Source organism: Manis pentadactyla, chromosome Y, assembly GCF_030020395.1.
Source record: "Manis pentadactyla isolate mManPen7 chromosome Y, mManPen7.hap1, whole genome shotgun sequence".
NCBI classification, from domain to species: Eukaryota; Metazoa; Chordata; class Mammalia; order Pholidota; family Manidae; genus Manis; species Manis pentadactyla.
In genome coordinates this window covers 7,968,123-7,993,078 of record NC_080039.1, presented here as the reverse complement: position 1 = coordinate 7,993,078, position 24,956 = coordinate 7,968,123, and the positions used below count along the sequence as shown (strand labels likewise).

At 35.7% G+C, this 24,956-nt stretch overlaps 1 pseudogene; it reads left to right on the top strand.

Moving 5' to 3' along the window:
• LOC130682202 (putative bifunctional UDP-N-acetylglucosamine transferase and deubiquitinase ALG13) overlaps window positions 1-24,743 on the top strand; it is a 30,450-nt pseudogene extending 5,707 nt beyond the window's left edge.
• The last annotated feature ends 213 nt before the right edge of the window (window positions 24,744-24,956 follow it).

Sequence of the window (24,956 nt, the reverse complement as noted above, 5' to 3'; positions counted from 1 at the left end):
ATCATAACAATAGTTATAGAAGTGATTGTTCATCTAGAGGGACATTTCAAAAAGTGCAAGATACTCATTAAAGCAAGCCTTCCTTGGCCATATAAGTAATGCACATTGTAAAGATCTTTGAAGACTGAATGAACATATTAAAGGTTCTGCAAAGCTCTGCAACAAAGAAATTCGTCTGACATTGTTCAGTCCAGTAAATCCTCAGTTTATTAACCATGGACCCTCCTCCAACCCCACCTAATCTTCTCTGTGTTGGCCATCCTAACTGGTGTGAGGTGATATCTCATTGTGGTTTTAATTTGCATTTCCCTCATGATTAGTGATGTGGAACACCTTTTCATGTGCTGGTTGGCCATCTGAATGTCTTCTTTGGAGAAGTGTCTGTTCATGTCCTATGCCTATTTTTTAATAGAGTTATTTGCTTTATTGGGTGTTGAGGTGTGTGAGTTCTTCAATATTTTGGATATTAACCCATTGTCAGATATCTTTTACAAATATATTCTCTCATACGGTAGGATATCTTTTTGTTCTACAGATGGTGTCCTTTGCTGTACAGAAGATTTTATCTTGATATAGTCCCAATTGTTCATTTTTGCTTTTGCTTTCCTTGCCTGAGGAGATGCGTTCAGGAAAAAGTTGTTTATATGTAAGAGATTTTTGTATATGTTTTTGTTCTAACAGTTTTATGGTTTCATGTCTTACATTCAGGTCTGTGCTCCATTCTGAGTTTTGTTTTGTGTATAGGGTTAGACAATAATCCAGTTTCATTCTCTTTCATGTAGCTGCCCACTTTTGTTAACACCAGCTGTTGAAGAACCAGCCATTTCCTCATTGTATATCCATGGTTCCTTTATCGTATATTATTTGACCATATTTGCTTGGTTTTGTATCTGGACTGCCTAGCCTGTTCCATTGGTCTATGTGTCTGTTCTTATGCCAGGACCAAATTCTCTCGATTATCATGGCTTTGTAATAGAGCTGGAAGTCAGGGAGCATAATTCCCCCAGCTTTATTCTTCCTTCTCAGGATTTCTTTGGGTATTCAGGGTCTTTTGTATTCCATATGAATTTTAGAAGTGTTTGCTCTAGCTTGTTGTGGAATGCTTTTGCTATTTTGGTAGGGATGGCATTTAATCTGTAGATTGCTATAGGCAGGATGGCCATTTTGACTATTCTAATTCTATCCATGAACACAGCATGTGCTTCCATTTATTGGTATCTTCTTTCATTTCTCTCAGGGGTGTCTTGTAGTTTTCATTGTGTATGTCTCTAAGTCCACAGGGAGGTAATCCCAGGGTAAAATATCGCTAAAAACCAAGATCAAAGGGATAAATAAAGTTTAAAACCTGTTTATTGCTTACATAATACAGTCCAGCACCGTCTCTTTTCCTTGCTCTGAAGAAGCAACCAAGCAAACCCTTTCCCCTAACCTCTCAGGTTCATACACTCATGGTTGCACAGGTAATTACCCACTGACAAGGAGATGAATTTCTCTCCAGCACTGAGGGTATTTGAATGCACCGAAGCCAGGTGAGACATTCTGGAAATATTACAATTTTACTCACAAGGTCTTCTCTTCCATGGATAGGTTTATTCCTAGGTATTTTTTTCTTTTTGATACAGTTGTGAATTGAATTGTTTTCCTGAATTCTCCTTATGCTTGTTCATCACTAGTGTATAGAAATGCAACAGATTTCTGTGTATTATTTTTGTATCCTTTAACTTTGAATTCAGATATTACATTTAGTAATTATGAAGTGGATTCTTTAGGGTTTTTTATGTACAATATAATGTCATCTGCAAACAGCGACAGTTAAACTTCTTTCACACCAATCTGGATGCCTTTTAATTCTGATTAAAAGGCATGTGGTCTGATTGCTGTTGCAATTTTTTAAAATTATGGAGATAAAAAGCTTACCTGTTAGCATGATGTGTAAGGTAGTTGAAAAATTTGCAATTGTTGCCTTTAATGTAGGCTGTACTTATGATTTCCTTTTATTTAGAGTTCTTAACAGAAACAGAAACAATATGTATAAATGTAAATCTTCATTTATGCAAAGAGAATTACTATAAGGAATTACTTTACCCAAAATTATGGAGTTTGACATGCCCTATTATCTGCATACAGCAAGGTGGAGACCCAGTGGCTCAATTCCCAGTATGAAAGCCAGGTGCCTTGATCTAGAGACCCAGGGAGATCTGATTTTCACTGTGATTCCAAAAGCCAGAAGGACTAATGTCCTAGCTCAAATAGGTAGGAGGAATTCCATATTATCCTTTGTGCTCTATTCAGGTCTTCAGTTGATTGGAAAACATTATCTATCCTAGACAGAAAAATCTGCTTTACTCATTTTACCATTCAAATGATTGATCTTACCTAGAAATACCAGATACTTGACCAAATATCTCAGTACACTGTGGCCCAGTCAGGTTTGCACATGAAAACATTTTTCTATCAAATAGAATATGGCCAAAGTAGCAAGGTGTGACTAACAAGGATTGTTCTTTCAAGGAAGTTACTATGTTTTGAGGACATTCTTCTCAAGTGCACATGGAACATTCTCCAGAATAGACCACATACTAGCCCACAAAAAGAGCCTCAGTAAATTCAAAAATATTGAAATTATACCAACCAATTTTTCATACCACAAAGGTATAAAACTAGAAATAAATTCTACAAAGAAAACAAAAAGGCTCACAAACACATGGAGGCTTAACAACATGCTTCTAAATAATCAATGGATCAATGAACAAATCAAAATAGAGATCAAGGAATATACAGAAACAAATAACAACAACAACACAAAGCTCCAACTTCTGTGGGATGCAGCGAAAGCAGTCATTAGAGGAAAGTATATAGCGATCCAGACACACTTGAAGAAGGAAGAACAATCCCAAATGAATAGTCTAACATCACAATTATCGAAACTGGAAAAAGAAGAACAAATGAGGACTAAATTCAGCAGAAGGAGGGACATAATAAAGACCAGAGAAGAAATAAACAAAATTGAGAAGAATAAAACAATAGCAAAAATCAACCAAACAAGAGCTGGTTCTTCGAGAAAATAAACAAAATAGATAAGCCTCTAGCCAAACTTATTAAGAGAAAAAAAGCATCAACAAGAATCAACAGAATCAGAAAAGAGAACAGAAAAATCATGACAGACTCCACAGAAATACAAAGAATTATTAAAGACTACTATGAAAACCTATATGCCAACAAATTGGAAAACCTAGAAGAAATGGACAGCTTCCTAGAAAAATACAACCTTCCAAGACTGACCAAGGAAGAAACACAAAAGTTAAAAAAACCTATTACGAGCAAAGAAATTGAAATGGTAATCAAAAAACTACCCAAGAACAAAAACACTGGGCCGGAGGGATTTACCTCGGAATTTTATCAGACCCACAGAGAAGACATAATACCTATTCTCATTAAAGATTTCCAAAAAATAGAAGAGGAGGGAATACTCCGAAACTCATTCTATGAAGCCAACATCACCCTAATACCAAAACCAGGCAAAGAACCCACCAAAAAAGAAAATTACAGACCAATATCCCTGATGAACGTAGATGCAAAAATACTCAATAAAATATCAGCAAACCGAATTCAACAGTATATCAAAAGGATCATACACCATGACCAAGTGGAATTCACCCCAGGAATGCAAGGATGGTACAACATTCGAAATTCCATCAACATGATCCACCACATCAACAAAAAGAAAGACAAAAACCACATGATCATCTCCATAGATGCTGAAAAAGCATTTGACAAAGTTCAACATCCATTCATGATAAAAACTCTCAGGAAAATGGGAATCGAGGGCAAGTATCTCAACATAATAAAGGCCATCTATGATAAACCCACAGTCAACATTATATTGAACAGCTAGAAGCTGAAAGCATTTCCTCTGAGATCGGGAACTAGACAGGGATGCCCACTGTCCCCACTGTTATTTAACATAGTACTGGAGGTCCTAGCCATGGCAATCAGACAAAATAAAGAAATACAAGGAATCCAGATTGGTAAAGAAGAAGTTAAACTGTCACTATTTGCAGATGACATGATACTGTACATAAAAAACCCTAAAGACTCCACCCCAAAACTACTAGAACTGATATCGGAATACAGCAAAGTTGCAGGATACAAAATCAACACACAGAAATCTGTGGCTTTCCTATATACTAACAATGAATCAACAGAAAGAGAAATCAGGAAAACAACTCCATTCACAATTGCATCCAAAAAAATAAAATACCTAGGAATAAACCTAACCAAAGAAGTGAAAGACTTATACTCTGAAAATTACAAGTCACTCTTAAGAGAAATTAAAGGGGACACTAACAGATGGAAACTCATCCCATGCTCGTGGCTAGGAAGAATTAATATCGTCAAAATGGCCATCCTGCCCAAAGCAATATACAGATTTGATGCAATCCCTATGAAACTACCAGCAACATTCTTCAATGAACTGGAACAAATAATTCAAAAATTCATATGGAAACACCAAAGACCCCGAATAGCCAAAGCAATCCTGAGAAAGAAGAATAAACTAGGGGAGATCTCACTCCCCAATTTCAATCTCTACTACAAAGCCATAGCAATCAAGACAATTTGGTACTGGCACAAGAACAAAGCCACAGACCAGTGGAACAGACTAGAGACTCCAGGTATTAACCCAAACATATATGGTCAATTAATATTTGATAAAGGAGCCATGCACATACAAAGGTGAAATGACAGTCTCTTCAACAGATGGTGCTTGCAAAACTGGACAGATACATGTAGGAGAATGAAACTGGACCATATTCTAACCCCATACACCAAAGTAAATTCAAAATTGATCAAAGACCTGAATGTAAGTCATGAAAACATAAAACTCTTAGAAAAAAAATTAGGCAAAAACCTTTTAGACATAAACGTGTGTGACCTCTTCTTGAACATATCTCCCTGGGCAAGAAAACAATAGCAAAAATGAAGAAGTGGGACTATATTTAGCTGAAAAGCTTTTGTACAGCAAAGGACACCATCAATAGAACAAAAAGGAACCCTACAGTATGGGAGAATATATTTGAAAATGACACATCCGATAAAGGCTTGACATCCAAAATATATAAAGAGCTCATCCATCTCAACAAACAAAAAACAAACAATCCACTTAAAAAATGGTCAGAGGAACTGAACAGACAGTTCTCCATAAAAGAAATACAGATGGCCAACAGACATATGAAAAGATGTTCCACATTGCTAATTATCAGAGAAATGCAAATTAAAACTACAATGAGGTATCACCTCACACCAGTAAGGATGGCTGCCATCCAAAAGACAAACAACAACAAATGTTGGCAAGGTTGTGGAGAAAGGGGAACCCTCCTACACTGCTGGTTTGAATGTAAGTTAGTTCAACCATTGTGGAAAGAGGTATGGAGGTTCCTCAAAAAGCTCAAAACAGACTTACCATTTGACCCAGGAATTCCACTCCTAGGAATTTACCATAAGAAAGCAGCACTCAAGTTTGAAAAAGACAGATGCACCCCTATGTTTATCGCAGCACTATTTACAATAGCCAAGAATTGGAAGCAACCTAAGTGTCCATCAGTAGATTATTGGATAAAGAAAATGTGGTACATATACACAATGGAATATTACTCAGCCATAAGAAGAAAACAAATCCTAACATTTTCAGCAACATGGATGGAGCTAGAGGGTATTATGCTCAGTGAAATAACCAAGATGAGAAAGAGAAATACCTAATGATTTCACTCATCTGTGGAGTATAAGAACAAAGGAAAAACTGAAAGAAGAAGATAGCAGCAGAATCACAGAACCCAAGAATGCACTAACAGGTACCAAAGGGAAAGGGACTGGGGAGGATGGGTGGGTAAGGAGGGATAAGGGGGGGAAGGCAAAGGGGGGTATTAAGATTAGCATGCATAAATGGGGGGTGGGAGAAAGGGGAGGGCTGTACAACACAGAGAAGACAAGTAGTGATTCTACAGCATTTTGCTATGCCGATGGACAGTGACTGTAAAGGGGTTTATAGGGGGTACCTGGTATAGGGGAGAGCCTAGTAAACATAATATTTGTCATGTAATTGTATATTAATGATAACAAAAAGAAAAAAAAAGAAAGGGGGATCACTCCCTGATAGGATAAAACTAACTGTAAATCAATGATTATTGCATGCTTTAAATACCCTTAATTTTGATCATTTAAAGGGTATCAGATGATCAGCTATGGAAGTACATTTTTCTGATAATATTCCTTTCTCTGAAAAAAAAAAGCATTTCCTGTGTGGTGACCTCCAATAAGTTCTTCACAATGGTATGACGGGCATATCAATGTGTGGGCAAAGGGTCAGTTTGTGTTTATACAGAGGATCAAAGCCCAATTTGGCTACCCAGGAAATGAACTAAGATACGATATGAAGAAGTTCCAACATCAACATACTCTGGAAGAGTCATTCCAGAAGATGATCATCAAAAAATGTCAACAAAGATCCTGGCGCTGTCGCAGTTGTAGCTGCATTCATCCCACTGGTTCCTGGAATTGCCATTGGAATGAAGGGGTAGATATCTAAGCTGGCCTTTGCATATAGTAAAATAACAAATTTGACTGGATCTATACTGTTGGAACTCAACCAAGAATTAGGAGAAGTGCAAGTTGCAGTTCTACAAAATCTTGAGACTACAGACTATCTACTGTTAAAAGAACATATGGGAAGTGAACAGTTCCCAAGAATGTGTTGTTTTAAATTGTCTGATTTTCTCAAACTATTCAAATTCAGTTTGACAATATCCATCATATCATAGATAAGTTTTCACAAATGCTTAGGGTGCCTAACTGGTTTTCTTGGTTTCAATGGAGATGGCTGGTAATTGTAGGTCTGCTTTGGTTATGTAACTATATTATTATGTTAATGTGTGTGCCCAATTTAATTAGTAGTTTAAAACCCATACATGCTTAAGTTACTCTACAAGAAGATATGTCAAAGAAATCATCAATCTTCCCATGTTTTCTTCCGTCTGCTACTTCTATAGTTTTTCTTCTTCCTTCCTAATTATAACCCTTAAATTGTATTTGTGCCTCATATCGAATTTACTGAGTGTCATAATTCTTACAAGTGGTAAAGATACCTCAAGACAAATGCTGAGCATAAAACCCACAGGGCATAAATCTGCAAAGAAGTAAAAAGCTAACCTTTTCAAACAATATTGCTTCTCTCTCACCAACTGTACATTTCCCTGTATGGCCCCAGAAGATGACTGGTTAGCCAGAGACGGGTAAGATTCCTCAAGGGAGGAACAACCTAAGACAGGCACAGTCGCAGGGGGGCCATCAGGTGAGAAATTGCGGATCAACAGATGTGAGGCTTAGAACCTCACACCCCCTGTTTTGAGAGAAATCCTTTGCATCCATGGAGGTTTTGTTGCCCTTGTCAAGCTTGGATTAACACATAGTCTACAGGCATACACCTGATCATCTACATTTGCTTTCTTACAGCACTAAACAATGTTTTCTACCTTTATCTTGCATCTACCTACCACTTCAGCATTTTATTAAAAAAAAATAGCTGCTGGTCCTACTGATGTTGAAGTTTCTAAGGCAAGGAAGGCCACGAAGAAAGTGTTTACATTACAGTCCTCCATTTTATTTTAGTATCTACGTTGGGACTGGAGTTGCATATGATCAGGATCTCTGTAGATCAGAAATAGAGCAGTCACCTCAGTCAGGCAGCAGATTGATACCTTCTGGAATATTACCTTAGTAGTCACTTCCAAATTTGAATACTTTGAGGATATACCATATTCGCTTAATTTTAGGAGATGTTGAAACAGAGCAGATTTTTTTATTAATATGTTGTTTGGTTTCTTGATTTCCCTTTATTTAACTATATTTCTGTATTCATTAAAGTCTCTTCAGGACAGAGGACCATGTTCTATGTCTCCTCAGGACACAGTTACCTCATACAACTACCCCCAGAAGGTAATCTTCATTGTGTTATCAAGCAGTTGCAATGGTCTGTACAGAGGAGAATCATTTTTTTCCCCTTGTTCACTTTGCCCTTCATCGTACTTTCAAGAAGCTGCTTTTATTTCTATATTAAGTATTATTGTACTTTGTGGTGCCTGGCACAATGAGTAGTAAATTCATTCAACAAACTGAGCATCTATTGTGATCACGACACGGTTCTGTGTGCTGGCATTAGACTACTCATATTCTACTCTGGATCTCTTGTATAATGAGTAAGCTAATACAAATTACCTGTCAAGTCTATGTCATTTACTAAAACTTCCCAAAACTTCCTTCCCATACAGGGTTTACGTAAAGATTGACTTCTCGATGTTTTAGTAGTCAGAATACTAATTCATGAAATTTAGGATGAGGTAAGAGACCAATATTATTTGAAAAATTGAACTTAGAGTTTTAAACTTTCTTCCACACTTACAGGTGCTGGTAAATTCTGCAGGAGTTGCAGCTTCCTGTGCCAGTAATGTTCCAGCTTCAGTCTTATCAAACTGTGCAGCAGCTAATCAAGCTGGTAATACCAGTTCAGTTCCCTCAGAGAATGTTATGCAGCCTCTATTTGTATCTCCACCTACACAAGGCAGGCCAGGTAGGTTATCAGTGGTTGCTACTTTGGAAACCTCTTTTGCTGTTCACGAACATGCACATACAACAATTCTAGTAATTAGATAGGATTACTTTAATAACCAGTATTAAATTTAAGCTAGTTAATAAAGAATGTTCTATAGTTGAGGAATCCGTGATATTTAAGAGCCAGAGTTTCAGTTTTTTTCTTGCAAATTTTGCTTTGATATGATTTTGTAGCAATTTTGCTACTCCACTGAGAGTTTAGAGGACTTCACAAGTTTCTTAAACTTTGAGTCAAGTTTTATTGTACAGGAATTAGAGATGTTTCTCCCTTCACAGATAATTTGTAAAAAGTTTGCTATAAAATACTTCCCATATAATGAATCATTTTCCCATGAATGTTGTAATAAAGAATTATGGGTTCCAGAATTTAAGAAATCTAGGCTTGAATCTTGGTTTAACAACTCAGTAGCTGTGTAACTTTGGGTAAGTTTTTGAACCTTTCTGATCTGATAGTAATTTAAAGTTCTCAGAATTCTGGAAAGGTAATGTCAGCAGCATAAGTTTTCAAGCTGAGTCTTCAAATAAAAATGGAAATAGCAAATCCAAACCATGGACAATACTTACAACAAAACTAGGAGACCAAAGCATCACCCTGAACCCCCCAGATTTAAACAGGTTGGGACAAACCACCAGTCACAAGACTTGCATGCTATCAGGTCTGTGTGGGTGCAAGAAAACAGAAGCACTGGGGCTGTTGTCTGATGGACCTGAGAACAGGAGAACTACAAAAGAGCTAATAATTCATGGGAAAGTGAGGCAGCCAATTTGGAAGGAGCAGCTAAGACTGGGAAGGGATTTGACCTCTCCAATACTGGGTGAGTGCTTTGGGTACATGGTAAAGGAATTGAAGGGCTTGGAACAATTTAGCCCCTAAGAACACTCAAAACTGACATTCCAAGGAGAAACTGCTGAGAGTGCAATCAAAATTGATCAGTATAGTAAAAAGAGCAGGTCCTGATTGAAGTTGAGAACAGAGTCAAGGCATCCTAGAAAGCATTCGTGGTTTTTAATACTGCACAAGAAAATAAAGTCCTATGAAGTTAGAAAAGCTTACCTGTACTCATTCTAAAGTTCATGAAAAATAATTTCACTTAAAAATGAATGGAAGAAAAGTTCAAAATAAAATTCTGTACAAAGATATTTTGAGGGGAAAAAAGATAATATCCCTAAAGGCATGAGGTAGGTCAGAAATATGCCTACTTAATTAACTTTCAGAATGAGCTAAAGACATTAATAAAATGGTAGAAAAATGGCAAATGAGTTAGAAAAACTCATATGTGACAGACTTCAGGAAAGCATTAGAAATGGAAGAAAGTAATTTCAGTAATGAAGGCAAAACTATAACAAACATGACCAAAAATATACAACAGATAATGCTTTAAGAGAAAGATGTAAGAAAGAAGGGGAATCTAAAATGAAGAAAAGGAAGATTAAAAAAATCAAAAGTGATGTATTAAACATAGGCAGAGGAGACTAAACACTGTAGAAGTCCTCCCTGAAGAAGAAAACCAAAGTAAGGAGAAAGAACAAATGGTAACACCTGTAATTCAGAAAACTTTTATGAAATTGAAAAAGCTTTAAAACTGTACTGAAATAGCACTCTGCTTACCTGAGAATATTGACCCAGAGCAAGCAACAGCAGAACATTCTAGTAAAATGTCTGGACTTTAAAGAAAAAGTCCTTTTGTAATCTAGATGAAAGAGCCTATGGGACATAAAAAAATGAAATGCAATTCATCAAACTTAATAGCCTCTGCCAGAAGAAAATGGAGTAACATTTGAGATAATAAATAAGAATGTAAACCAAAGATTTTATATCTAATTAAACTGATTATCAAGCCTAAAGGCAGATGTAAGAATTGAGAGAATCTTAGTTGCATGAGCCCTTCCTGAAGAATCTACTAAAGCCATGCCATCAAGCAGGGTAATCACTAGCCACATGTGACAATTTAAATTTCAGTTAATAATAGTTGAATAAGCTTTCAGTTGCTCAGTCACCAGCCACATGTCAACTGCTCAAAGTCACATGGAGATAGAGGCAACTATATTGGACATCCCAGAAGTGTTATTTCTGCCATCACAGAAAGTTGTATTGAATGGACATCAGTGTACTAGAGAATGAGCTTTGACTTTAAGACTACTAAAACAATTAGAAATATCAGCAATAGATCTGATGGTATTAAATACATAATTACTGGAAGAATTAATACAAACAGGTTAGAGGTTGAGAATTTACTGTGTAATAGCAACAGCCTTATACTTAGACATTATAGATACAGCATAGCTATTTTTAAAAATGGGAGAGTTGAGAGACCATGTGGTAAGCATTTTTTAATGCTTTCATGAATCATATCAAGTTCACTCAGATTGTTCTGAAATTAATCTTGGCTAAAACAAGAATGAGTATGGGATATTCTAATTTTATCCCCTAGTGTCCTAGCAAACCAGGAGTCTCAATATGGAAGAAAGGTAATACAGATGTGATAAAGAGGCTGAGTAAAAGCTTCTGTGGTCCTAAATTTGAAAGTATCGATATAAACTTAAGGTATTTTATCTTTAAATAAATGTGTATTTTTCGTAGCTTTGTCCACAGAAAAGGCCTAGAAATGATGAATAACCTTAGCACTCAATTTGTAGTCTTGAAATACTATTCCTCACTTAAAAAAAGGTGGGGCCTTTGTGGAAAAATGGCTGCAAGAAATGTTCAAGATTAGCCTGGATCATTTTGTCATGGCAGATAGCTAGGAAGAGTTACTAGACTCACGTCAAAAGGACTTAGGACCTGTCTTGAACAGGTTCCCACTGGCCAAAAATGGAATAATTTAAGCCTCAGCAATGATAATTACAGTAGGTTAGAACACATAAAATGTGTTAAATTTTACATTTCTTAATGTTTTTAAATTTGTTACCTTAAGAGGATGATAGGAAACCCGTTCATTTTCTTGAACACTGCAAAATCAAGTGAAAGAAGCATTTATCCTGCTTGCCTTATATGAACTGAACCAATGTGTAACCAAATAGTAGTTGAGGGCAAATGTTTCTGTGTGTGTGTGTGTGTGTGTGTGTGTGTAGTTAGAATACTAATATACATGCATATATATATATATATATATATATATGATCAGTGAATAAAAGGGGCAGAACATAATCATTTTGCAGTCCTTACTGAATGGATGGGTATTAAGCAGAAATAGCTGCTGAGATTGCAGAGGCAGTCACATGTTACTTACAGAAGCGCCAAGGGAATTAATCCTGAGTCTGATCCAGCCTCCTGGATCCAACTGCCCAGTTTCAGGAAATGTGGAAGAACATGTTGAAATGCACCAAGTGTATGTGATCAGCAAAATCCAGACTGGGAAATTTAACAGGTCCAAGGGCCCAGATTCTTCAAAAAAAAAAAACTGAAAGGAAATGACAGAAGTGGAGAAAGGACCAACAGACTTAAATGAGATTCAAGACATAAACTTAAGAAAACTATCTAGGGACACATATTTGGGTAACAAAACCCTTAAGACCATAAGGAAATGATATTATGAAAGGATAACAGTTAATTATGGTGGGAAAGGGAGGGTTATGATAGGTATGGGGCACATGGAATTTTTCTTGAATGGCTGGCAAAGTTTTACTTGACCTTCATAGTGTCCACTTTAAAATAATTCATTTGATGTGTTTTCTTTGATGTAGATCTTAAAAATTAACTGTTTAGCACAGTGCCTAGAACAAAACCATGCAGTATATGTTAATTACCGTAGAAAATTTTCACTGCAAATGTTAATGTAGACCCTGTTTTACTACTTTGTGCTAATTGTAAGGAAATACCACTCTGTTTCTAGAAGATGCATGAGCTTAAAAAAATGAAGTAACAAGCTGAATTAAACATTGTAATACCTCACTTACAGTCATTGAACGCTTACTCTTTAAATGCCAAATTGTGTTCTATGTAGATATTTCTAAAAATGTATACTGCCTTCATTTATTCTACTTTTTGTTTTTTGAGTCACTTAGGAACCTCAGCTGTAAGTCTACTAGTTCATGGCTGCTTTTTAGTTATTCTTTATCATTCCCGTCAGTCCTCTAGATGAAACAAATCATATTTGCATTATGTTATTCATGTGTTTCTCTGGCACACCATTTCATCCTGTTTTAAGCCACTTCTTACCTACTAGATGCTATGATTGCCTTTAACATGAGTCTCCTCATAAGCATTAAATCCTGTCAACTGAGTTTTGGTAACTTCGCAGGTGCTTGTCAGAGCTGCGACTAGGGACTCATTTGCCTTGGATGCAAGATTTAAGGAAGTGCCAAAAACCCACAATAATCAAGATAGTACTTTAATGCACTATTTAAAAAATAAAGGTTAATGCAGAAAATATCCATGATAAAGTATTGAAACTTTAAATATAAAATCTGTGTGCCAGGCTTAGGGTGAGTTGAATGAGACATTCATTGTTGGGGGTCATGCAGGTGCAGGCTTGGATCCTGTCTTAATTTAGAATTTTTATATTTTACTTGCCATGGGTTATTTTGAGTGTTAACTTGATGGCCCCTTCAGTTTTGCACCTCACTACACCTAGGTCCAGGCCTGATCTGTAAGAGGCCGAATCTTACTATGCATATTCATATTCTCCCCTAAAATGTCCTGAAGCAGACTGCACCTACAAAGACAAGGGAGAATAAGCATTTTTAGTACATTACATTGGTTTCCACTAATACTTTACGAAAGTTCCATTGTCCTGGAGTTACCTCTTGAATTATATACCCTTCAAGCCTATAGAGCCCTATTAAAACTGTGCATGAGAATGCTCATGTTTCTCTAGAGAGTAGCTAGAAATTATGAAAGCTTTTTCTTAGGGGGTTTATTACATTATGTACTTAGAAGTACAGTGAGTTCAGATAAAGTTAACCTCCATATCTCTTCTGCCGTTGATCCTCTCAGGCCCATGAAAACTTACTTAGCTACATCTGTGTCTAATACTTGGTTTTTATTTAGTGATCATGTCCACATTCTGTCTTCAGCTGAGTGAATTTACTCCATTTGCTTTTTTAAAATGGTGTGATTTGAGTGCTAGTTTAAGAGGAATAAGAGTAAACAAATCCATGAGGTCTTCAAAGCATTTGGAGATGTTCTAAAAATTAGATTCCTCTTCTAAAACTGTACAGGTGAATATTTCTATATGCAAAACAAAACTCCAAAACAGTTGAGCACGTTTTTAAAGTTTAACTTAGATACAATAAAATTTGTCTTTTGGTGCCCAGTTGTTTAAGTTTTCACAATGCATAGAGTTGTATAACACCACAACCAAAAAAGAAGTTTCATCACCCCTAAAGAGCTGTTTATCAAGTTTTATATTACCCTAAGACACAGATTTCCTATTACTATTAGCCTGTAACTGTATAAAGAGTATAGATAAGTGTGTTATTAATATTTATGTGAGTGAAAACAGTGTGGTTTACTTCTAATACTTGGCCTTATTCCTCATTAAATTACTAGGATAACAAATTCAGCTTGTGTGGACTGTTAGTTGAACTAAGTGTTCTAAAACTGAATTTAAACCTTTATTGAAGAACAAGACTAAGTTTTCTATACTTCTCAGGATTAAAATTAAAGTGCGGGTAACAATGATAAAATTTAGTACTTGACTTTCTAAGTCAGCTAAAATGATTCAGTTAAACTTGAAAGGTTCTATCACTCACCTTTTGTCAAAAATGTAACATGTTTTCTGGCATACTATGTATATATAGGGATATTTTTTACTAGATTGGAACTGCATTGTTTCCTTTATCATCATAGAGAAATGTATTCATATTTGAACATATTTATATTTTAATTGTCAAAAACTGACTCCTATATGAATACTGTTTTTAAAACATAGTAACAGGCGTAGAACGTTAAAGGAATAAGGTATTTCAGCTAGCCTGTTTTAGATTCTGTACATGCTTAGAAATGGAAATATGATTTAGAGTTCCTTATGTTACTCCAATGCTACAAGTAGAAACCTTCAAGGATTACTTCATCTGTAATCTGTGCAGTTTAGTCTCTCTTACTAGCTTCTTAATGATCCAATAGTGGCAGATGTCTGAAAACATCCTTAATTTTGTATTAAGCTAAGTAAAAATTTTGCTTTAATGGTATTTTATTTATGTACCTGTTAGCTAATGTTTAAAGTCTTTGGTAGTCAAAGTTCTTCACTTTCAGTTTTTTTTCATCTTAATTTCAAGTAATTTACAAAACTAAAAGTAACCTGTAATAAATCCTAGTTTTTGACTGGCTTGTCTAAGAGAATATGGGCAACTTACCTTCCAAGTTTTTTATTTTAAGTCAAAACATAAGAATTAGAGTTGTTCGACATATTGGGGGTGGAGGAGGAGTAGACAATGAGCTATTGCTTGTAAGGTATTAAGGTTGTGCATTGCTACTTTTTGTTTCTTTTTTAGTGATCACCTCACCATCCTGTCCATACCTCTCTGCTCCTATTCCTGCTGCCTATCTACCACCACCACCTGTTTCTCCTCTTCCTCCTCCTTTTCCTCCTCATCCTTCCTATCCTTCCTATCCTTCCTATCCTTCCTATCCTTCCTATCCTTCCTATCCTTCCTATCCTTCCTATCCTTCCTATCCTTCCTATTCTCTTTATCCTCTTGAGGTGGGGGAGGCTTCAAACTTACCACCTCCACCTCTTCCACCTCCACCTCCACCTTATTCCTGTGATCCAAGTGGCAATGATCTGCCTCAAGGTAAGTAGATTTTGAGACTTGGGTGAGGGTTATTTAGGTCTGAGATGTTTCTCCCTGAAGAACATTCTCAACTGGATATCTTTGCTTTCTCAACTGTTTTTCTTGAAAAGCAGGAGTCAATAACAAATTTTTCTTCATTTCATAAATTCCTACCATAAGTGTATGAAACTGTTGTAATCTTTGGTATTTAGGATTACCTACCTAAATGTAATTCCAACCTAATTTCAAAGATTTGGAGAATGTTTTTGTTTGGAGGAATTGGGGGTCTGATTTGTTGTGGATTTCAGCCATGTGTTGTTTCCTCCATCAAAGTAAAGAGCAGTTTCAAATAGGAAATTCTTTGTTTTACACCTCTGTTTGGCAGTGTTTTTCAAAAGAGATTTGTAGTTGAAAATTGTAGCTTATTTATACTTTCTTTACTTTAATGTTATCTTGATTTTTTAGCTGCTTCTCTGTTCTGTTTTTTTTTCTTCCTAGCCCATATGGTAGTTACCAAGATCATCTTCACCTCCATTCTTTCCTTTTTCTTTACCTTAAAGCTTCATTATCACCTTTATATAGATGGTTCCTAAATCTGTCTAGCCCTGGCCTCTGAATTTTCAGGTACTTGTGTCTAGCCACTTGCTACATTTGGCTTTCTTACTTTCAAACTCAGTCTGTCTATAATGAAATTCATTGTTATCTCCCTTTTTCTTCTCCCAGGCATGTAAAACATGGACTCTTCTTGGTTTCCTGTTTTGTTAATAATGTGTCATTTCTACCTAATTTACCCAGTATCTAAACCCTTACCCCTTCCCTTCACTTACGTACCCCTGCCCAGGATCTACTCAGTTGGCACATAATAATAAAAAATAACATAAAATTATACATATTCCAGCATTTTATGAAAATGTTCAAACATACATGAAAGTTGAATTTTAAAATAAATATTGATATATCCACTACCTGGATTTTATCATTAACATTTAACTGTACTTCATGTATCCATCTTTCCCTTCAATCCATCTTATTTTTGGTGCATTTCAAAGTAAATTGTAGACTTCAACAATCTATTGCATAAAAACTTCAGCATACATATCTTTAACTAGAGTTTGATATTTATTTTTTCTTCTAATGTAAAGTTTACATATAATGAAATGCACAAATCTTAAATGTACACTTGCTGAGTTTTGACAAATAGATACTTGCACCTCTGTAACCTAAATCCTGGTCAAGATAGAAAATACTACCATTATCCCACAAAGTTCCCTTGTGCCCCTTTCTAGTCATTCCCCACCCCTAGCTCCACTTCCTTTAAGAGGCAATCACTGTTCTCTTTTTTCTGCCAGTTTTATCTGTTTTAGAACTTCATGTAAATATAATCATACAGTATGTGCCCTTTGTGGAAGGCTTCTTAAACTCAGCATTATGCTTCTGAGGTTTTTCCATGTTGCTGCATATGTACCAATGGTTGTCCATTGCTTACCAGTATAATTTAATTGTATGGATATTCCACAGGTTGTCCATTCTATTAATGGACATCCGGGCTATTTCCAGTTTGGGGCTCTTACGAATAAACCTTTCATGAACATTCTCATAAAAGTCTTTGCGAGCATGTTTTCATTTCCTTTGGGTAAATACCTAGGAGTGGAATTGATTTGTCATAGATTGGTGTTTGTTAGTTTTGTGTAAAATAGTTGAACCTTATCTCCTCCTACTTTTTTTTTCCCCAAACTTGAACCTTAGCACCTACTTTACAAGAACTCTATTCACCTGGTTTTCTGCTTCTGAGATGGTGATTCCACTGAAATTCTCTCCATCCACTCAGTCATTTTCATGATAATCCCCCATTGCATTTCAAAATGATTTTTTTGAATTTTTATGGTCCTTACTGTGCCACTTGTTTTTAACAGCTTGAGCTATAATTCACATACCATATAAGTCTCCCTGTTAAAGTTTACAACTCAGTGGTCTTTAACACATTCACAAATATGTGCAACTATCACTAATTCTGGAATGTTTTTATCACCCCAAGAAGAAACCCTATCTGCATTATTAGTCGCTCCTCATTCTCGTCCCTGGCAGCCACTATTCTACTTCCTGTCTCCATAGATTTGCCTGTTTTGGACATCTCATATAAGTAGAATCATACAATATGGGGTCTCTTGAAGTTGGATTTATTGACTTAGTATAGTGTTTTCAAAAGTCATCCATGATTGTAGCATGTATCTATTCTTCATTCTTTTCTGTGGCTGAATAATCCATTGTATGGATATGCTGCATTTTTATCTATTGGTTTATTGACATTTGGGTTTCCACTTTTTTGCTATTGTGAATAATACTGCTCATGATATTTTTTTGAAGAATCATAGATATACCATCTTATGAAGGTTCCACATGAACAACATTGTGGTTTCAACATTCACCTGTATTATCAAGTCCACACCACCGCCCACCATTGCAGTCACTGTCTATCAGTGTAGTAAGATGCTATAGAGTCATTGCTTGTCTTTTCCATGCTGTATTGCCTTCCCCATGACCTACCTATACTGTGACTGTGAATTATAGTGCCCCTTAATTCCCTTCTCCCTCTCCACCCACTCTCCACAACCCCTCCCTTTTGGTAACCCCTAGTCCTTTATCAGAGTCTGTGAGTCTGCTGCTGTTTTGTTCCTTCAGTTTTGCTATGTTGTTAGATTCCACAAATGAGGGAAATCATCTGATACTTGTCTTTCTCTGCTTGGCTTATTTCACTGAGCATAATACTCTTCTGCTCCATCCATGTTGTTGCAAAAGGTAGGATTCCTTTTCTTCTTATGGCTGAAAGATACTCCATTGTGTATATGTCACATCTTCTTTATCCATTCTTCTACTGATGGACACTTAGGTTGTTTACATATCTTGGCTATTGTAAATAGTGCTGTGATAAACATAGGGATGCATATGTCTTTTTGATTCAGGGATCTTGTTTTCTTTGGGTAAATTCCTGGGGTGGAATTACTGGGTTCAGTGGTATTTCTATTTTTAGTGTTTTGAGGAACCTCCGTATTGCTTTCCACAATGGTTGAACTAGTTTATATTCCCACCAGCAGTGTAGGAGGGCTCCCCTTTCCCCTCATCCTCACCAGCATTTGTTGTTTCTTGTCTTTTGGATGTTGCCTTTCCTAACTGGTGTGAGGTGATACCTCATTGTGGTTTTAAGTTGCATTTCCCTGATAATTAGCGATGTGGGTCACCTTTTCGTGTGCCTGTTGGTCATCTGAATTTCATCTCTGGAGAAGCATCTGTTCAGATCCTCGGCCCATTTTTTAATCGGGTTATTTATTATTTGGGTGTTGAGGCATGCTACCTCTTCATATATTTTTATGTTAACCCCTTGTTGAATAAATCATTTACAAATATATTCTCCCACACTGTAGGATGCCTTTTTGTTCTGCTGATGGTGTCCTTTGCCATACAGAAGCTTTTTAGTTTGATGTAGTCCCGCTTGTTCATTTTCTATTTTGTTTCTGCTGAGGATATTTGTATACAAGTTCTGTGTGACTGTATATATATATATGCTGAGGAGTAGAATCTCATGCCATTTGTGAATTTCCTGCTATTATCTTTTCATATTTTTTAGCTAGAGCATTAGGCTTTATACTATACTCCCACAAAATAGTCAAAATACAAGCTGATTCTTCAAAGTGGTGTTATGTATGTTTTTACTTAAGAGTTTCCAACTTAAGAAAGCTGTTTTCTGAGAGTTCATTTGTTAGTGGAACACGTTACCTTATTTATGAGAATGTATATGTATTCCAGGTCAGTCAGTGAAGATAAATATATAGAGAGAACGGGAATGCTATGACTGTTTCCCCTCCTACCATACCATCTAGTTTTTGTTCACTTGTGAGATATTTTAAGTTCTGTGTCTGGAAAAATTTTATCACCTTAGGGTATAACTTCTTTTGAGTTACCTTCTTAATTGCCTCCTCTTTTTGGAGTTCTAGGGGTTGTAAATTGGTCGTGTTGAATAAAAGCAAGATGAATTGTTTCATACACTTATCTCAAAAGGCATCACTAATCTTAGCATTGGGAGAGCATTCATTTGTACAGTGTGGAGCTCCATTAATAGAGGACCAATATGATTGCTTATGTAGTAGATTTGTATTAAAGTAAAATTTTAGTCTTGAGGCAAGCAATAAAATACCTCTACTGGATTTTTTCTAAATATTAGCCAACGTGGCACTCCTGTAATGTCTGCCTAATATTAAGAATAGAAATAAAATATGTATTTGGTAAATTAAACTTTGGATCAGAAAATGGTCTCTATAGTGATAGGTAAGTAGTCATTTACATTTACTAAGGGAGACTTGAGGGTGATGTTAATGTGTTGATAAGGTATCTACCTTAGTACTCAAAGAAAAGCTTCTAAGTGTTCTAAATGCTTATGTCTTGTAATCACTAAAATCAAAATTTTTAATTTTAGATATGAAAGTTCTGCAGTACTATTTCAATCTGGGATTGCAAGTAAGAGTCATGTTTAAATTGCTTTGATAAAGTCTGTATTAAAAATGAAGCTGTTTTGATAAGCAGACTCTTGAACTTTAATAGCCAAGAATACTGACAGGGGCCTAAAAGTTTAATTCCTGTCTTTAATAATGTATCTCTGAAGGTGATACAGGTCAGTTTTCTACTTTAGCCTCATAGTGCTTCAGTTTCTCTTAAAAATAGTTGTTAAATTATGGTGAGTAGGGGCTCTAAGCACCCTAGCTTTGGCATATATTGGCCTTCACATTTAATATATGCCAATCCTTCAGTATGTTGTTCTGTTTCAAAATAATAAAAGGATTATTTATCCATACTTAAAACATTTTTATGACTAATTATGCATTTCATTGGAAAAGTAATCAGACTAATTCAGAGATATTTAAAGAGCTCTATTATTTTAAAGTGTTCATATACATAGGTAAATGCCAAACACTGATTTCACTACCCTGAATTGTCGAAGGGCGGTTACTGACAGATATGTTTATGTCACTGACAGGTGTTTCTGATTTCAGGAAAGACCTGTTTTATCATTTCAGCCATCATTTTCTCCCTGAAATACGCTTGACTTCTGATACAACAAGATGGCATTTTTCCTGAAAAGGAATAATACATCTTAATGTCTGGTGAATGATCCAGTCTCCTGGATAATGTTCAGAATAGTTCATATTCCCAAACATGGATTTCTCTAAAACCTTGGACATACCATTTCCAGAAAACTGTATTCTCCGACTGTCACACATTTTTAAATTGAGTAGTAGAGTGTGTTTTGTTCTTCAAGACTACATTTCTTAAATGTAGTTTCAAGAACTGAAAAATAAACTATTTTCCCCTTCAGTTATGTTAGTTTATTATAGTCACATATGGAAAGGTAACTCATTCCATAAGGTATAGCATTTTAAAATATTCTGCATTTTACATCATGGGAATGCAAATAAATGCAGAATAGACATTTTAATGATTTTTCATATTAAAAGTAATAGCAGTCATTGTCATTAATCTCAGAAATGCTAAAACAGCCAAATTATAACCACTGTACACTGTGTTTCCTTACAGCTTATATACTTTCTTACAAAATATGCGCTGCTATATAATTTTATAAATTTTTAAGTTAACAATGTGAGCACTTTTTTTCTATTACAGCATTTTCATATTGCCTCTATTTGAATTCATCATTCCGTTGCCTGTTGTCAAATAGTTGTGTTGTTCATTGTTTTTTTGCTTTTATAAATAATGCTATGAAAGACATGTTTGTATACAGGTCATTGTGTGTATCTCTAATTAAGATGCTTTCTTAAAAGATTTTATAGGTCCAACTATGAGATTGGGACGCTGGAAAATATCCTAAAAGTTATGATAGAGAATAGATTTAGTAAATGTCATATCTTTTAGGTCAAAAAGTCATTGCAACCCCACCTAAAAATCATGGCCCAACTTTTTTTTAAGTGAGTAACCATACTATTTTAAGAAAAGGTAACCGTAAAGAATGTGTGTTTTCCCTCTCTTATCTAAGTGCTATCACCACAACTACTGGCACTCCTTGGTCTATGTGCCATATATGCACCAGCAGCGGCAGCTTCATGTGCAGAATTATCCAGGCTATACTGAGACACCTTCTCTGGCAGACCAAACCAGTTCTCAGTTGTACAGTGAGGTGGAGAGCCAAGATGGCACACAGGCAGAAGCATCAGCAAGTGGTGAGTATATAGTAAGATTGCCTGCAAGAAAGACAATTAGATTTTATTGTAAATAATAGTCTTCAGATATTTCATTAGGTCTATATACCAGAGCAGTGTTTCTCAAAGAATGCTATGCGTGTCCTTTAGGGTCTGTGAGACCCTTTTAAGGGATCCATGAGGCCCAAAGTATTCATCATCATCCACAGATTTTAATGGTCTCTTTCACTGTCTTGTATTTGCACCGAGGGTGCAAAAATCAGTGGTGGGTAAAACTGCTGGTGCCTAAGCCCCAAATTAAGGCAGGAGCAATGAAACTGTGTGATAGTGATCAGCATCTTGTTCATTCCCACACCCACAATACAAAAAAATGCCAGTTTTATTTTTTGTTTCATCAAAGATACTCTTATTTCTATTAAATGTTTATCATTGAATAATTGTACCTATTCTGTGTAACAAAATGGTAAGTAGTAATAAGCACTCTGCATATTGATGACTACCTTAAAAGGATTTGTGAGGTTGAGTTCTGATCTGAACTAGCTTTTTTTATAGAACACTATTTTTACTTGAAAAAATGATGGACTGACTATGGTTATTCAGACTTGGGGATCTCGCAGATATTTTCTCAAATGAACAATGTGAGCCTGTCATTTCAAATAAAACTTCTGGTAGTATTTGTGGTCCAAGGTAACAATTACAGTTTTTGAATAAAAATTAAAATTTTTGAAAACTTGCCTTCCACTATGAGTTTGACAGCTTCCTAGTACTTAACTCTCGTAAAAAGATAGATGGGTCTATTAATGAATGTCATGTTTTTACACTGTATAATGAAGTGTGTCAACATTTGGGATATCGGTATATCTCAGTGAAATAATATTTTCTCTTTTACCAATGTATAATGTCACCTGTGCATGATTTTGTAACATCTCTCAAAAGTACAAGATAAAACTGTATTTTAATACTAACAGAGTACAAAAAGTCCACATTGCTACCGACCTTTAAAAAACTACGACTTACCTAGTTTGGGTGTAGTGTCAGAAGTTATCTACAATTACCTGGAAAGGCTAGTTATTTGAAGACTTCCCTTCCTTCCAACTACAAATCTGTATGAGGCCAGATTTTCTTCATATACTCCAACCAAAACAACATTATCATGATCGATTAAATGCAGAAGCAGATAAGAGAATCCAGCTGTCTATATTCAGCCATACATTAGAGATTTGCACAAGTGTAAAACAATGCCACTTGTCTCAATTTTTGTTTTGGAAAATCATTTTCTGTAAAAATTTTTTATTACCAGTAGTGGGCTTATTTTTACATGAATTAAATATTTTTAACTTTCTTAGTTAATTTCCTAATACAGTAAATATTGATAGTTATAACCCACACAAGCAAAAGCTGTTTCAGATCCTAAATTTTTAAGTATGTAAAGGAATCCTCAGACTGTTGTACCACACCATAAAGATGGTTGCTCTGTCTATGAGTTCACAGTATAACGTGAGGAGGCAATATGAAGGATTGAGAACAGGATCTTTGGACTGCCCTTGGAAAGAGTCAGCAGGAGGTGGAAGAAAGGATGTAGACTAACCTAACCAAATCTGTTCCCCATCCAGCACTGCTCGCTTGATGGTGGCGATCTTGGCTGAGTTACTTAACCTCCCTAACTATCTGTAAAATGGGAAATACTTGATTTGCCAGGATTGTTCTAAGAACTAAATGAGAGAGATACCCTGTATTTATATACTAAACGCATAAGTATACTGTGTCAGGGTCATGTGAGGAATATGAATATCCTTCCTTCCCTTTTTATTTTAAAACATACTAATGGTTTTGGAACGTTAGCCTTATGGAATCTTATTCCTAGTCTGGTGGTGTGATGTGGCCTGTGGTAATAAAAATTAAAAAGTTTCAACCTTTAATGTATTTTTGTACCAGGTACCATTTATAAATTTTCAATTGTAGTAAACCATGAGACCTTGGCAGTCTTAATTTCACAGAATGAGCTAATCTATGTTATCCCAAGTAATGAAGGACTCCTTTTTGTTTACTACTTATATAGTCACTATAGCAGGGTCAGAACAGTGTCTATGTAGCTAAAGTGCTGTAAAACTAAAATTACGCTAATATCTTTATGACATTAAAGACATGACACTTAAATTGTTTGTCTTTTAGGATGCTCTTTAGACCTTTACCTTAAAGTATAGGCTGGATGGTATAGACACCCAAGTTTTTTTTATTCTGGTATCATTAATATATACTCTTATGAAGGTTTAATGTGAAAAACAATGTCGTTACTACATTCACCCATTTTATCAAGTCTCCCCTATACCCCATTGCAGTCACTGTCCATTAGTGAAGTAAGATGCCACAGAGTCACTGCTTTAGACACCTGAATTTTTAATTGCTTAAGAAATACAGAATAGTTATTTGGATGATATATGTTACACTGAAAGCTATTGAATAACTTAATTGCAACTGACTGTTAAAAGAATTTAACTGACTAGAAGGACTCTAGAGAAAGTAGCATCTAGTCTGTTTTGGTACTTACATGATCCCAGAGAGATAGTTGTCTCTAAGTAGAATATATTTGACACATATACATGCAACACACACTTTTTTTAGGAAATTTTCATACAATCTTCTGTTAACCTGTCTTAAATTACCAACGCTGATTATCTAAAGTGCTCCCACCATAATTGTTGTGATCTTTCCTATAGTTAGTGATAAATTTATTTTTACCTGTAAGATCATCCATTTATGTTGATGCTTTGTGTATCTTTGTATATAAAGCATACTGTTTACATTCTTTATTTCAGATACTTTTCCAAATGCTGACCCTGCACCTGTGCCTCATGGAGAAGTCTAATATCCAGTGATGTCAGATCCTTTTGGGCAGCCATCTTTGCTTGGTTTTGAATCCTGCCTTCCTGTTGTGCCTTATTATCCTTATGGTTTCCCTTGGCATCCAGTTGGTGCAGCATGTGGTGGTTCTTGTTATATTCATGGTACTATGAGACCTGGGCCAGTTGGCTATATCGCTTCACCTCCATTAGCTTCTCATCATGTACCTCAGAATATGTAAGATTCAGCAGTATGAAGCATTCTTAACACTGCCATTTTTCTTGCTGTTCTGGTTTTTAAAAATTGTTTTATGTTAGTGTTTGAGTTAGGTTGTTAGAGTGGTTACTGTTATATTTGTCTCTAAAATTATTTTATCTTCTGGTTTAAATAGTACTTTAAAATAAAGGAGTATTGCTCTGGGTTGTGGTTAAGGAAATTGAGGTGGATGTGCAGCTAGCCACATACTGAGCATACTTCATTGTACTCAACTGTTTTCCTTTCAGCAGGCTTGTCAACTTCGTATTAACTGATGGTACC